Raw genomic sequence first — 12,398 nt, forward strand, 5'->3', positions numbered from 1 at the left:
TATTAAAATGGGTGAATATCTCCTAAGGTTTCTTGAACTCTCAAGAACCTCATTAGAATACTATAGGCTAGTTATGGATGCCTTTTGGTCACTTGGCTATACTGACCTAAATAGTGAATGATTTTGCTTACTAATTAAGAAAATCCTTTTCCTGAATCTAAGTTTCTCACTTTCTCTCTGGCCATGATAGGGAGGAGAACATAGCTAACTGATTTTTTTTTTTTTCTGTAAGTAAAGAGATCAGACACTAGGTATAATGGAAAGGAAATTATAAAGGTTACAAGATCACACATTTAGAACTTGAAATGATTTAAGCTGCCATTAAGTTCAATTCCATATGTATACAAGAGGAGAAACTGACACCCAGAAAGATAGTTAACTCAAAGTCACAGAAGAATGAAATATAAGAGCCATTATTCAAAGTGAAGACAATTAACATAAAAAAGTCGCCCTTTAAATTAGACTATTTACTGCATTCCAGGTGGTGGTTTTGAATATTAATCCTTTTAGAGTAAGGAAATTATAATGGAAAGACTAGAAAAGTACTTGAACAATTCATAATGGAGTTTATAAGGTCTCGTATATAAAATTGCTTATAATTTAAAACCCCAGAGTAGAAATTTCCATTATTTTATCCTTTTATGTAAAAATCTTCCTCTTTTAAAGACAATAACATTTTAGGAAACTAGTGTGGTTTTTATTCTTTAAAAGAAGTTTGAGCACTCTCGTATTTTGGAATTCTCATTGGTTAATATACTTTATATTTTTGTATTAAAGTGAAATGATTCACAAATAAATATAAATCTAGAGCTGTATACATTTATTAAGGTTGGTTAACAGACTCTATGATCTTATAAAATCAATTATTTATAGGAGGTCTAATAAATGATTGCATCCTCATTAATTTCCTAACCCATGGGTCAAAAGTCAGGCTGCTTAAATCTTAAAAGAGATATCCCTGAATATTTATGTAGGGTGAGAAAATGTCTTCTCCAGCCTCAGAATATAAGGAAATAATTTATAGTGACTATTTTAATGACATGATTCTATTCATATTTCCTAAGTACCTAAAAGACCTGTTACTTTGAGCCAATATCTAAAGGAGACAATCATTACTAAAATGAAAGAAAAATGACTTTTAACCCCAAATATCATATAAATATACATATATACATACATATATATGTTAATCAGAGACACCCATTAAATTATTATCTTTTTATATAATTTTATTTCAACATTCTATTAATGGATATTACAGCCTTATTTCCTGAGTTAAAACTCACTGCTTTACTGAGAAAAGTTATTAGGGTTTTCAAAAATTCTGTTATTGCCTAAAATTATAACCTACTTAATACATTCTAGAAAATAATGGGTGTATATTTCACCACATTCTACTCCCTTTAAAAAAGGTGAGTTGTTTTAACATGACTTGATCTATATATGTTTGTCTCTCTGTGTGTATAATGGATGGAAAAACCCCATATAAAGTCATATCAATAAAAAATAGCCTTGAACCCCTTAACTCTTTGTCACTGTTATCTTATTACTAATTCCCAATAGTCTCTGGTTACTCCCACTGTCTGTCTTCTCCATTCTTGAACCTGTACTGCTGAGAGTTGTTAAAGGAATCATAGAATTATGCTAAATAGGTCTACTACAAATTCTTGCAATCTAACAAGTAGACCTTTGACAACAGTATATAAATTGCTGGTTGATTCCCACTAATACTTCACCCAGACTCTATTCTAAAGCATGTCTGCTTTATTAATGTACCCAACTGTACTTGCCTCTTATTTTCTCTTAGCAAATGACCTCATTTTCTTTACCAGTGACCATTGATTGTGATTTCCCTTACATTCATCATCCAAACCTAAAAATATTCCCTATTTTTAATAATTCTTTTCTCACTCTATATTCTCCAGAAATCAATTAGATCTCCTTCTGACTAATATATCTATAAGTCCAGTCTAAATCTCATGCTTGATCCCAATCCCTTTATCTCCAATTGCTTGCTAATGGTACTTTGCCTGTTAGAAGGCCTAAGATTTGCAATTCAAAAGCAAGTAAATTATCAGAAAGTTAGAGAAATTTCTCAGACAAATCAAGAAAACCCCACCCTTTTCCTAGATAGTATGCCCCAGATATTAGGAGGAAACTGCAGAAATTGGCAACGGGACCACAAACACCTCAGTCCCAATTATTGGAGACAGCCTTTGGAGTCATTAATAACACAGACCTGGTTGCAGCAGAGGAGAAAGAAAGAAGGGAATGAAGCAGAGACAGAGAACATACTCGATTCTTGGCTGCTGCCATGGCCAGGAAAAGCCCCTCCAGCGAACTCCCTTGGAGAAAACCCAGTCACTTGGGGAGGGGGAAAACCTGCTTTCGATGCTACAAGGAGGGTCACTGGTCCAAGGAGTGGCCCTCCAGGACACCCCCCCAGAGGGATCCCCAGGAACCAATGGCTCTAGAACTGTCACCATCTAACCAGGAGGGACTTTGGAGGAAGGATGATCAGCAAGGTAAAAGTGGTATAGCCTGTCCTCCAGTCTACTCAAGACTTGGAATGACAGGGCAAGCATCGAAGTCAAAGGTAAGGTTCCCTGCTTTCTGATCACAGGAGCTACATTCTCTATTTTAATTAATTATTCTGGCCCTACTCAGCCTTTCGTCCATGGGGTCATGGGCATAGAAGGGAAAATTAAGGGATTTCAAGAGACATACCCCCTCTCCTGCCTATTTGAGGATCTGTTATTTGAACACTCCTTCCTTATTATCTCCTCTTGCCCTGACCCCTTGTTGAGAAGGGACCTTATGGTAAAATTGGGGAGTCAATTTTCTTTACTTTAACTACTACCTCCCTTTGCCCTCTGTTCACCAGACCCCTGCATGTTATTCAAGAAGTGTGGGAGACAGTGGAGCCAATTGTCTGGGATCAGAGAATTCCTGGGAGAGCTACTCATGCCAGCCCAGTTACTGTTCACCTCCAAGATCCTAATGTGTTCCCCCATTGCTGCCCACATGTAATCAAGCCTGAGGCCTGTGAAGGACTACAACCATTAATTGAAAAACTCCTAAAATATAAAGTACTTGTCCCTTGACAATCTCCATGTAACACCCCGATTCTTTCTGTAAAAAAGTCTAATGGAGACTACTGCATGGTTCAAGATCTCAGGGCTGTTAACAAAACTGTCATCCCTATACACCCCATAGTCCCCAACCTATATACAATACTTACTTAGATCCCTGGGGACACCCAATGATTTTCTATCCTAGATCTCAAACATGCCTTTTTCTATATACCTCTGCAGACAGAGTTGAAATATTTTTTTACATTTGAATGGACAGTTCCTGGGGAAACAAGTCCATGTCAACTAAAATGGATAGTCTTACCCCAAGGGTTTCAGCATAGCCCACATTTATTTGACCAAGCTTTGGGAAGGGATTTAAGGGATATGAAAATAACTGATAGCAGCTTAATCCATTATGTGTATGAAATCCTTATGTGTAGCCCCACCTGAAAAGCCTCTTTGGCTGCTACTGCAGAAGCCTTTAATTTCTTGGGTAGTCGAGGGTATAGGATCTCTTTGGATAAAGTCCAGATAGCATGCCAGTCTGTAAAAAAAGCCATGAACTAACTTCTACCTCTCGCTCCTTAACCTCTGAGAGGAAAAGGACAATCTTGTCTTTACCTATTTCAACCTCTAAAAAACAACTTTAAACTTTTCTAGGTATGGCATGGTTTTATAGGCCCTGGATCCCAAATTCTGGCGTTATTACTAAGCTACTCTATGCTTCCACTCAGGGCCTTGACTCACTCCTTCTAGAGAGGGGTCCCAATCAGACTAAAGCTTTTGAGACTCTGAAATCTAAACTGCCCACCATGCCAGCATTAGCCCTACCTGATCTAGGAAAACCTTTTATTCTGTATGTAGATGAAAGGAGAGGACAGGCTCTGTGAGTCCTAACACAGTCCTTAGGACCTGACCCAAGCCTAGTTGCTTATTTTTCAAAGCAATTAGACTCTGTGGCTGCAGGATGGCCTGCATGTCTCTGGGCAGTAGCTGCTGCAGCCATTCTAATTGAGGAAGCCTCTAAACTTACACTTGGTCAGCCCTTGGAAGTTCTAACTCCCCATTGAGTTCAGAGCATCCTGGAAGCAAAGGGCCACCAGGGATTGGCTAGTGGCAGGCTCACCAAATATCAAGCCTTGCTCTTAGATACCCCTGACCTAATCCTTCAGGTGTGTCACACCCTTAACCTGGAAAATCTCCCCCCAGACAGTGCCCACTCAGATGTCCTGGTTCAAGATTGTGAAAAGACCTTGGACTATGTTGATGTCAGTCAAGCTGATTTGAAAAGTTCTCCTCTCCTGAATATCAAAGCAGGCTGGTACACAGATGGGTCAAGCCTTATTGAACAAGGGGTTAGGAAAAGTAGATATTCAGTGGTTACCCTTTACCAAACCATAGAGTGTCATGGGCTTCTCAGTGTCCAGCACTTAGCATGATCTGGAGATGTGAATAAGAAATGACCAGGCCAGGGAGGCTAGGTAACACAGTGAGTAAAGTGCCAGCCCTGGAGTCAGGAGGACCTGAGTTCAGTTCCAGCCTCAGACACTTAACACCCACACAAAAAAACTAGCCATGTGACCTTGGGCACGTTACTTAACCCCAATTGCCCTCCAAAAAAAAAGCCAAAAAAAAAATGTATTACTAGCACATACACAGGAAGCAACAATAAAATAATTCTTCCTTTGGGTCAGCCAGGTGGCTCAGCGAGTAATAGCACCAGCCCCAGTGTTGGGATGACCTGGGATCAAATGCGGGCTCTGATACTTAGTACCACACCCAGAAATAACTGGCCTTGTAACCTTGAGCAAGTTACTTAATTCCAATTGCTTTAAAAAAAAAAAAAAGAAATGACCAGGCCATGTGGGTAGTTCAAGGAAGAACAATGAACTCCATTTATTGATTCCCTGGACAAGGTTTTTATAGAGCAATGAGACAAAGGAAGAGGACTCAAGTTTTCTGATCATTAGCTAGTCTGTTGTATACTAGAAGTAGCACAGATTAGATAATTTGATAAGGATTTGTTATCTAGGAGACTAAAGTCTTAGGGTAAGACCTTTGATCTAGGCCTCAGGTACCTGCTAATGCAGCCGCAGTCATAAACGGATACAATTGAGAGCAAACTTCAAAGCCAAAGCTGCAATCTTCAAAAGACATCATGTTTAGAGCTGACCACCCAAAGATACCTGAGTGCTGAATAAAATATTTTGGCTCTCAATAACTAAAATCTTGGGGTATAGCCTATTGATCTCAGAACTCAAGTAACATCCTTATAAGTGTAACCCATAACAAAGAACTCAGGAGCTAACTTAATAAAAAGTGTCATCTCAAAGAGATTCTTGTTTTAAAGTCCACTGTTAGGATTTAATATATGAGTTCTGAACCAGACTTCTATGGCTCTCCATAATATAGGCCAAATCCCTGCCCCCTGGGACCTCTGCCCAGAAGGCAAAATTGATTGCACTCACCAGAGCCCTAGAGCTAAGGGAAAATGAATGAGTAAACATTTTCACTGACTCAAAATATGCTTTCCATGCTCTACATGCCCATGGAGCAATTTGGAAAGAAAAGGGGATATCTGACAGCAAAAAATTCCCCTATTAAACACACACGGAAGATTTCACATCTCCTACAAGCTGTTCAAAAGCCCTCTGAGGTAGCTGTTACCTTTTGCAAAGGCCAAAAGAAAGAGGAATCTGATCAGGCTGTGGGAAATTGACTGGCAGACACTGCAGCAAAGAATGCTGCCCGCCAGTTGACTATACTGGCTTCTCTACTCCCACAGGTCCAAGATTCCTTCACACCTTCATACAGTCCTCAGGAATAGGCCCTTGCTAAGGAAAGGGGATATTCCCTTTCCTCCTCTGGATGGTTTCAAACATTCTCAGGACAACTTCTCATCCCAGAGGAAAGTCAATGGAAGCTTAAATTAGGCTTACACCAGGCCACACACCTAAGGAAAAATGCCCTCCAGTCTCTGATAAAGCCCATTTTCACTGGCAGTAAGCTAGGAGAAACCATCAGACAAGTCTGTCGGGCCTGCCCAACCTGTGCTCAGGTGATTGCCAAAGGGGCAGTCAAACCTGCTCCCCTGTTATAACCTGTTCAGAAGAGGGTTACCTACCCAGGTGAAGACTGGCAGATAGATTTTACACATATGCCCCCATATAGGGGTTTAAAATTTCTTTTGTTTTTTGTTGACACCTTTACTCATTGGGTAGAAACTTCCTTTGCAGAACTGCAAAGGCTTAGGAGGTATCAAAGTTCCTTTTAAAGTAAATCACACCTTGTTTTGGGTTGCCTGCCTCCTTATGGACAACAATGGCCCAGCTTTTATTTCACAGATAATCCAGGCAGTGGCAAAGACACTTAAAATCAATTACCACCTCCACGCAGCCTGGAATCCAAAATCCTCTGGTAAAGTAGAGAAAACAAATCATACCCTCAAGCGGGTCCTTACTAAGCTATGAATAGAAAACTGAGAATATTGGGTAAAGAATCTCCCCATTGGGCTACTCAGAGTCTGAATCACACCTCAGGAAAATATCAAGCTAATCCCTTTGAACTCTTGTATGGAAGGTGCTTTCTAACCTCTGACATCCTGGTGGACCCAGAAAAGCATTTAGTTACCCAATTTCCAAATCAGTTAGGAGCTGTCAGGAATACTCTGACTGAATATGCCAATAAGTATTTCCCAAAACCTCTTGGCAATGAAAAGGAGTGTCCTGTTACAGTACAACCTGGAGATTGGGTATACTTAAAGTCATGGAAAACCCAAAAGGGAGAATAGTTAGATATCAAATAGAAGGTACCCTACTAAGTCATGCTCACCACTCCAAAAGCAGTAAAACTCGAAGTTCTCCCCAGCTGGACTCATAATTCTAGGATTAAACCAGTACCACCTCTTGCTCCCCCACCCATCCCCCAGAGACTCCAGAATATACCTATGTGCCATTGGAGGACTTCAAGCTACTGTTTAGAAAGCCCCTAGCCCCCTCCAGCAAAAAGGATAAAAAGAGATGAAATTATGCTTGCCCTTTCCCTTTTGCCTTGCTATAGTCATCTTTAATTCCAACCAGGAAAATTGTCCTTAATACCAGAGAAATTGTATTTTCTCTATTTGTGTGTGTGTGTGTGTGTGTGTCTGTTTGGTCTTGGTTTGCTTAACCTCTTTGCCAGGTTTGTATCCTCTAGCGCTCAAGCCATCAACCTCTGGATGACCACTAAGGCTATGCAAATCTCCAACTGAATCCAAGTTCTCCAGGCCACTGCACCTGGCATCATTCATATTCTGGAGTCTGACCCCTTGAATGTGAAGTTTAACCCCCTTAAATGGAGCCCAGAGAGGCAAGGATAGCTCTATACCCCTTGCAAGCAGGAAGCACTTTCAGAAGCTGAGACCTTCACCCTTTTCCCCAAAGGAATTTGGGTCCCATCTATTTGAGGGGGAAATGATGAGGCATGGGCTCTGGGAGCCCCCTTGATCTCTTTTTGAGTCCTTGGGTACAGGCTCTGAGAAGCCCCCTTGGACTCTAATTAAATTTTCCCATTAAATGAAGCATTTGCATGAGGCCATAAGCCTTACATTGTGGCTGGGCCTGAACCTCTGATACTAGACTTCCCACCCTTAAGCCTAGTAAAATATCAATCCATCCTTGAACTGGCCTAGCCCACCATTTTCTGTAGTCTCCAAGTAGCCTCCAGCAACTTCCCACCCTTAATCACTCATTGACCTCATCTGACTTCTCCTGAAGACCCTCCCCAAACTCCTCCTCTAGACCACCCCTAGATTCCTCCCACAACCTTCTGTATATAAGACCCCATCTTGCCTCGATGTGTGTGAGAACACCATAGAATAACCTAGCACAGGCTTACTCTGTGTCCAATACAAGTAAACTTTTAATAAACTTTACTTTTCTTTGGCTGAGAGAAGATTTGAGTTAAATTCATTTGGCAGGACTTGGTGTGTTGGTATTATATTTTCACAAGGTACTTCACACTTACCTCCCATCTTTTCATCTCAAACCATGGATGTATTAATTCATGTCCCTTATGAGGATTTAAAAGACAAAAGGCTCAGATAGGGTGCTGCAAAGGTTGTATCTGTGTTGTTGAAAGAATTCCTCATATAATGAGAGTTTGAGTCCAATGAGTGATAAAGTATGCTGCTGACTTTAGAATTCTATATTGATAGTTTGTATTATAAGTTGACTATAATTTTATTCTTCTGATAACATCATATTTACTAAGTTATATAATTTGAAAATTGAAAGAAAATTCATTGGCTCATCAAATCCAATTGTCATATTAACTAAATCTGCAAAAAAGCATGCATGACAAATAGTTGTCTAACCTCTAATTGAAGAATTCCAAGGTAAGAGAATCTACCAAATCTTAATGCAGCAAATTTCCCTTTTTGACTCCTCTTATCATTAAGTAGTTTATTTGTCCCCTTGAAATTGAATCTAAATTTGTCTCTCCACTTTCACCCATTGTTCCTTGAGTTCTTTTGATCAATTACCACTATTTTTAAATTTTTTTTCTCAATTTAACAATTGCCATCGAACCACAATCATCCGATTTAGTTTGTTGTGCTCTGTCTGGGATACACCATTTAGAGAAGATATTGACAGCCTGGGACCATGTTCAGAAATAGGTTATAATGAGAGACTTAGTGAAAATGCAATGAAAATATCGGTTGAATGAAATGGGTATGAAGAGCCTGATTAATAGAAGAATTAGTGGGAACATGATAGTTATCCTCATATATTGGAATAGTTGTCAAGTATAATAAGAATTTAATTGATTTTGATTGTTATTGATTAGGTTTGGGATTGCTGGGAACACTGAAATGTCAGGGTACAAGGCAGTGTCAACCTGGTATGAATTCATGTGCTCAAACCATCTTTCATTCAGTGGCAAAGTTTACTGTAATGCCAGAGGAAGCAGGCAGGCTTCTAAGTGAACATGCAACTTAATGGGGTTGAGAATGATGTTTATATACCAAAAAAAAGACTATAAAAGAATCTGGATGGGATTAAGGAGTGGTAAATAGTCTGGGGTGGGCCAGGTACAAACAGTAATAGGATTATCAAGTAGGCTAATTAGGCAATCTAGGTGGGATTTGGGAGTGATTGGTATATTCAGGTAGTCTGGGTAACCCAGAGCAGCAGAGAAAGGAATGTCAAGTAAGCTCATGAGGTGATCTAGGTGGACTGGGGTGGACCAGTTTCCTTGGGTAGAGGCTCAAGTGATCTGGAATGCCGAAATATATGGGAAAATTCAGAGACTAGGTTGCTTTAAAAGACATGTCTTCCTTTTAGGGGTCAAGATCCCATCACCTTATCATTCTCCCAGGAAATAACTAGCAAGAATTGCTGAATTATATTGGTCTTAACATATGCTAAACCTCTTTAGAAAACTTTATAACTGATCTTCAACCACTGCTTGAGAATGTCATAGAGTGGTTTTTGAAGAGGTTATCATAAAATGTTGAGGTATAGGACTAGGGGTGCTTGAAACCCCCAAATAGCAAAATGCCAGTTCCTGCCAAATGAATTCAACTTAAGTCTTCTCTCAGCCAAAAAAAAGCAAAGTTTATTAAAAATTCCCTTGTATTGGACACAGGGTAAACCTGTGCTAAAAAACTCTATGGTGCTTTCATACCACATGGAGATAAGATGGGGTCTCATATACAGAAGGGTTGTGGGAGAAATCTAGGGGATTTTTATAAGAGGAATTTGGGAAGGGTCTTCAGGAGAATTGAATGAGATAAATGAGTGATTAAGGGTGGGAAGTTGCTGGAGGCTACCTGGAGACTACAGACAATGGTGGGCTAAGCTAGATCAAGGGTGGATTGATATTTTGATAGGCTCAAGGGTGGGAAGTAGATGGATAATGTAAGGCTAGGCTAGTAACACAGGATTTGGCCCAGCACAATGTAAGGCTTATAGCCTCATGCAAATTCCTTATCAAATGGGACAATTTAATCAGAGGTCAAGGGTGTTTCCCAGAGCCAATACCTCAAAGATTCAAGGAGAAGGCAAAGGGATTCCCAGAGCCTACACCTCATCAGTTTTATTTTCAGTTTACATATGAACTAGATGATCTCTAACATTCAATTTCATACTGAGATTTTATGATTTGGAACACTGAAGGCCTAGACCATCACTGGATTAGTCAGATATTCTTTAAGTATAATTGCATATAGCAGAAAAATAATTTTGAAGTCGTTTCACAAAGTTCTTACAGGACAAGGGGTACAAAAGCACACTCAAACAAAGTATTAAAAATAAATACTGTTTGGGAAAGAAGGACAATCAAGGGTACTACTTCCCTCCTCCATGATCTTGAGAGAAACTGAGATGGCTGCTACTAGGGAATGTCTACTAACATACCATACAAAGTGAAGAGCAACCTAGAATAGAGCAATACACTTGCAGTATGGACAATAATTGGTAGCTTCCCTTTAAAAAAATGTTTTTTTCCTCCTCATGGAAGCAATTATGACATAGTGATTAGAGAAATGCTCTTGAAAGCAGGTAGATTTCAAGCCCTACCTCTGATAGGTAATACGCTTGTGAGTTTGGGCAAGTCATGGAATCTCTAGTGCCTCCAGTCAATTCAATAACATTGTAAATTGCATTCTTAGAGCCAAGAGTGGGAATTTCTTTTTGGAAAGTCCCTACAGTGTATTTGTAATTCTGTTTAGGTGTAATTTCCATTATTACACTGCTTCACTGCTGTCCGTGTATTCTAAATTTGTTTCCTGGGGCATAGCTAGGTACCATGCTAAGTTACTTTCCTAACATAAACTCTGAGAGAAGCTCTGACATAAAACACTTGGGAATATGCCAAATAATCAAAATATGAGTTGCTTAATTACATACATATGCATATATATATCAGACACACAGATACACACACACACACACACACACATATATATATATATATATATTTTTTTTTTTTTTTTTTCCTTTTGGAGCACATTTTTGGTTAAGTAAATTGCCCAAGGTTACACGGCTAGTTTTTTTTTTTTTTATTTGGTGTGGATGTTAAGTGTCTGAGGCTGAAACCAAACTCAGGTCCTCCTTCAAGGCAAGCACTTTACTCACTGTGCCACCTAGCCACCCCCAAGACACATATCTTTTAAAAAGCAAGATGTGTAAGTCCAAGAATTGTACCAGCTCTGTCATTGAGCTTTGAGTGTCATAATCACTAAAACACAATTGATCACAGGTTAGCATCACAGAAAACCATAATATAAGATTGGACAAGGACTTTAAGGCCTTTGCATTTCTCTCTATTATTTGAAAAATCAAGATATTCAAGATGATATGATTCATTTTATATTAAGGGTAAGTGTTATTTTGCTAAGGAATACAATTTAAGAAATTTTTTGATATGTTTTTCATGACTTCATATATATAGTAGATATTATATTTGATGCCTTCTGACTGACAAGGGTGAGGGAAGGGAGGGAGAGACATTTTGAAACTGGAATTTTGTGATAAAAACAAATGGATAAATAAAAATAATATAAATGTTATAGAAAATGTATTACTTCCTTAATTTTTGGTCATATTAATATAACATGCAAACATGATTTTTTTAATGCCTAGCATAAAAGATTACTCTTAATGAGCTGTCACCATCTCTAATGAGTTCTCAGGATATAACCAACTCAGACTTATACTAGATCTCTACAGTCAAGATCCTGATTATTTGCATCACATCAACTAATAGAATTCTTCACCCACAAACCACATTAGTATCTTAACAATTCCAAAAGAAATTCCAAAAGAAACTATTACTAAAGTAGTACAAAAATATTTTCATAATGATTTTGCCCATAATAACATTATGCTGGACCAGTTCCATTGCACACCAAGGACTCAAAGTATATTTCCAATCCTCACAAATATATACAAATCATAAGGCTACTTGTTTGTGATTGGCTTTATCACATTTGAATAATTCCAGTAAAGGTAAAAGACCATTTTAGAAATATTGGCATTCCTATGAGAGCACAGCTATTCTTACAGAATTGCACAGCTCATCCTCAGGAAGCAACCTTATTTCTCACAATATTTTTGCCATTTCTGTGCCTGCCAGTGTTACCTCATTGATTCAACTTATGGACCAGAGCATTACTCAGAATAAGGAATGTTATTACAGCATAGATTTCATGAGAAAATTGATCCATCATGCAGGCACTAAAAAGGATTTTAAACACGAAAGATGAGGTTCTTAATGTTGCTTGTGCTTGGAATTCTGTTAAAAGTGAGCCATTCAGTAGGATACAGACAATTGTGGTCTGGT

Source organism: Petaurus breviceps, unplaced genomic scaffold, assembly GCF_028583685.1.
Source record: "Petaurus breviceps papuanus isolate PSGF00001 unplaced genomic scaffold, PetGlider_PUasm1.0 76, whole genome shotgun sequence".
Taxonomy (NCBI): domain Eukaryota; kingdom Metazoa; phylum Chordata; class Mammalia; order Diprotodontia; family Petauridae; genus Petaurus; species Petaurus breviceps.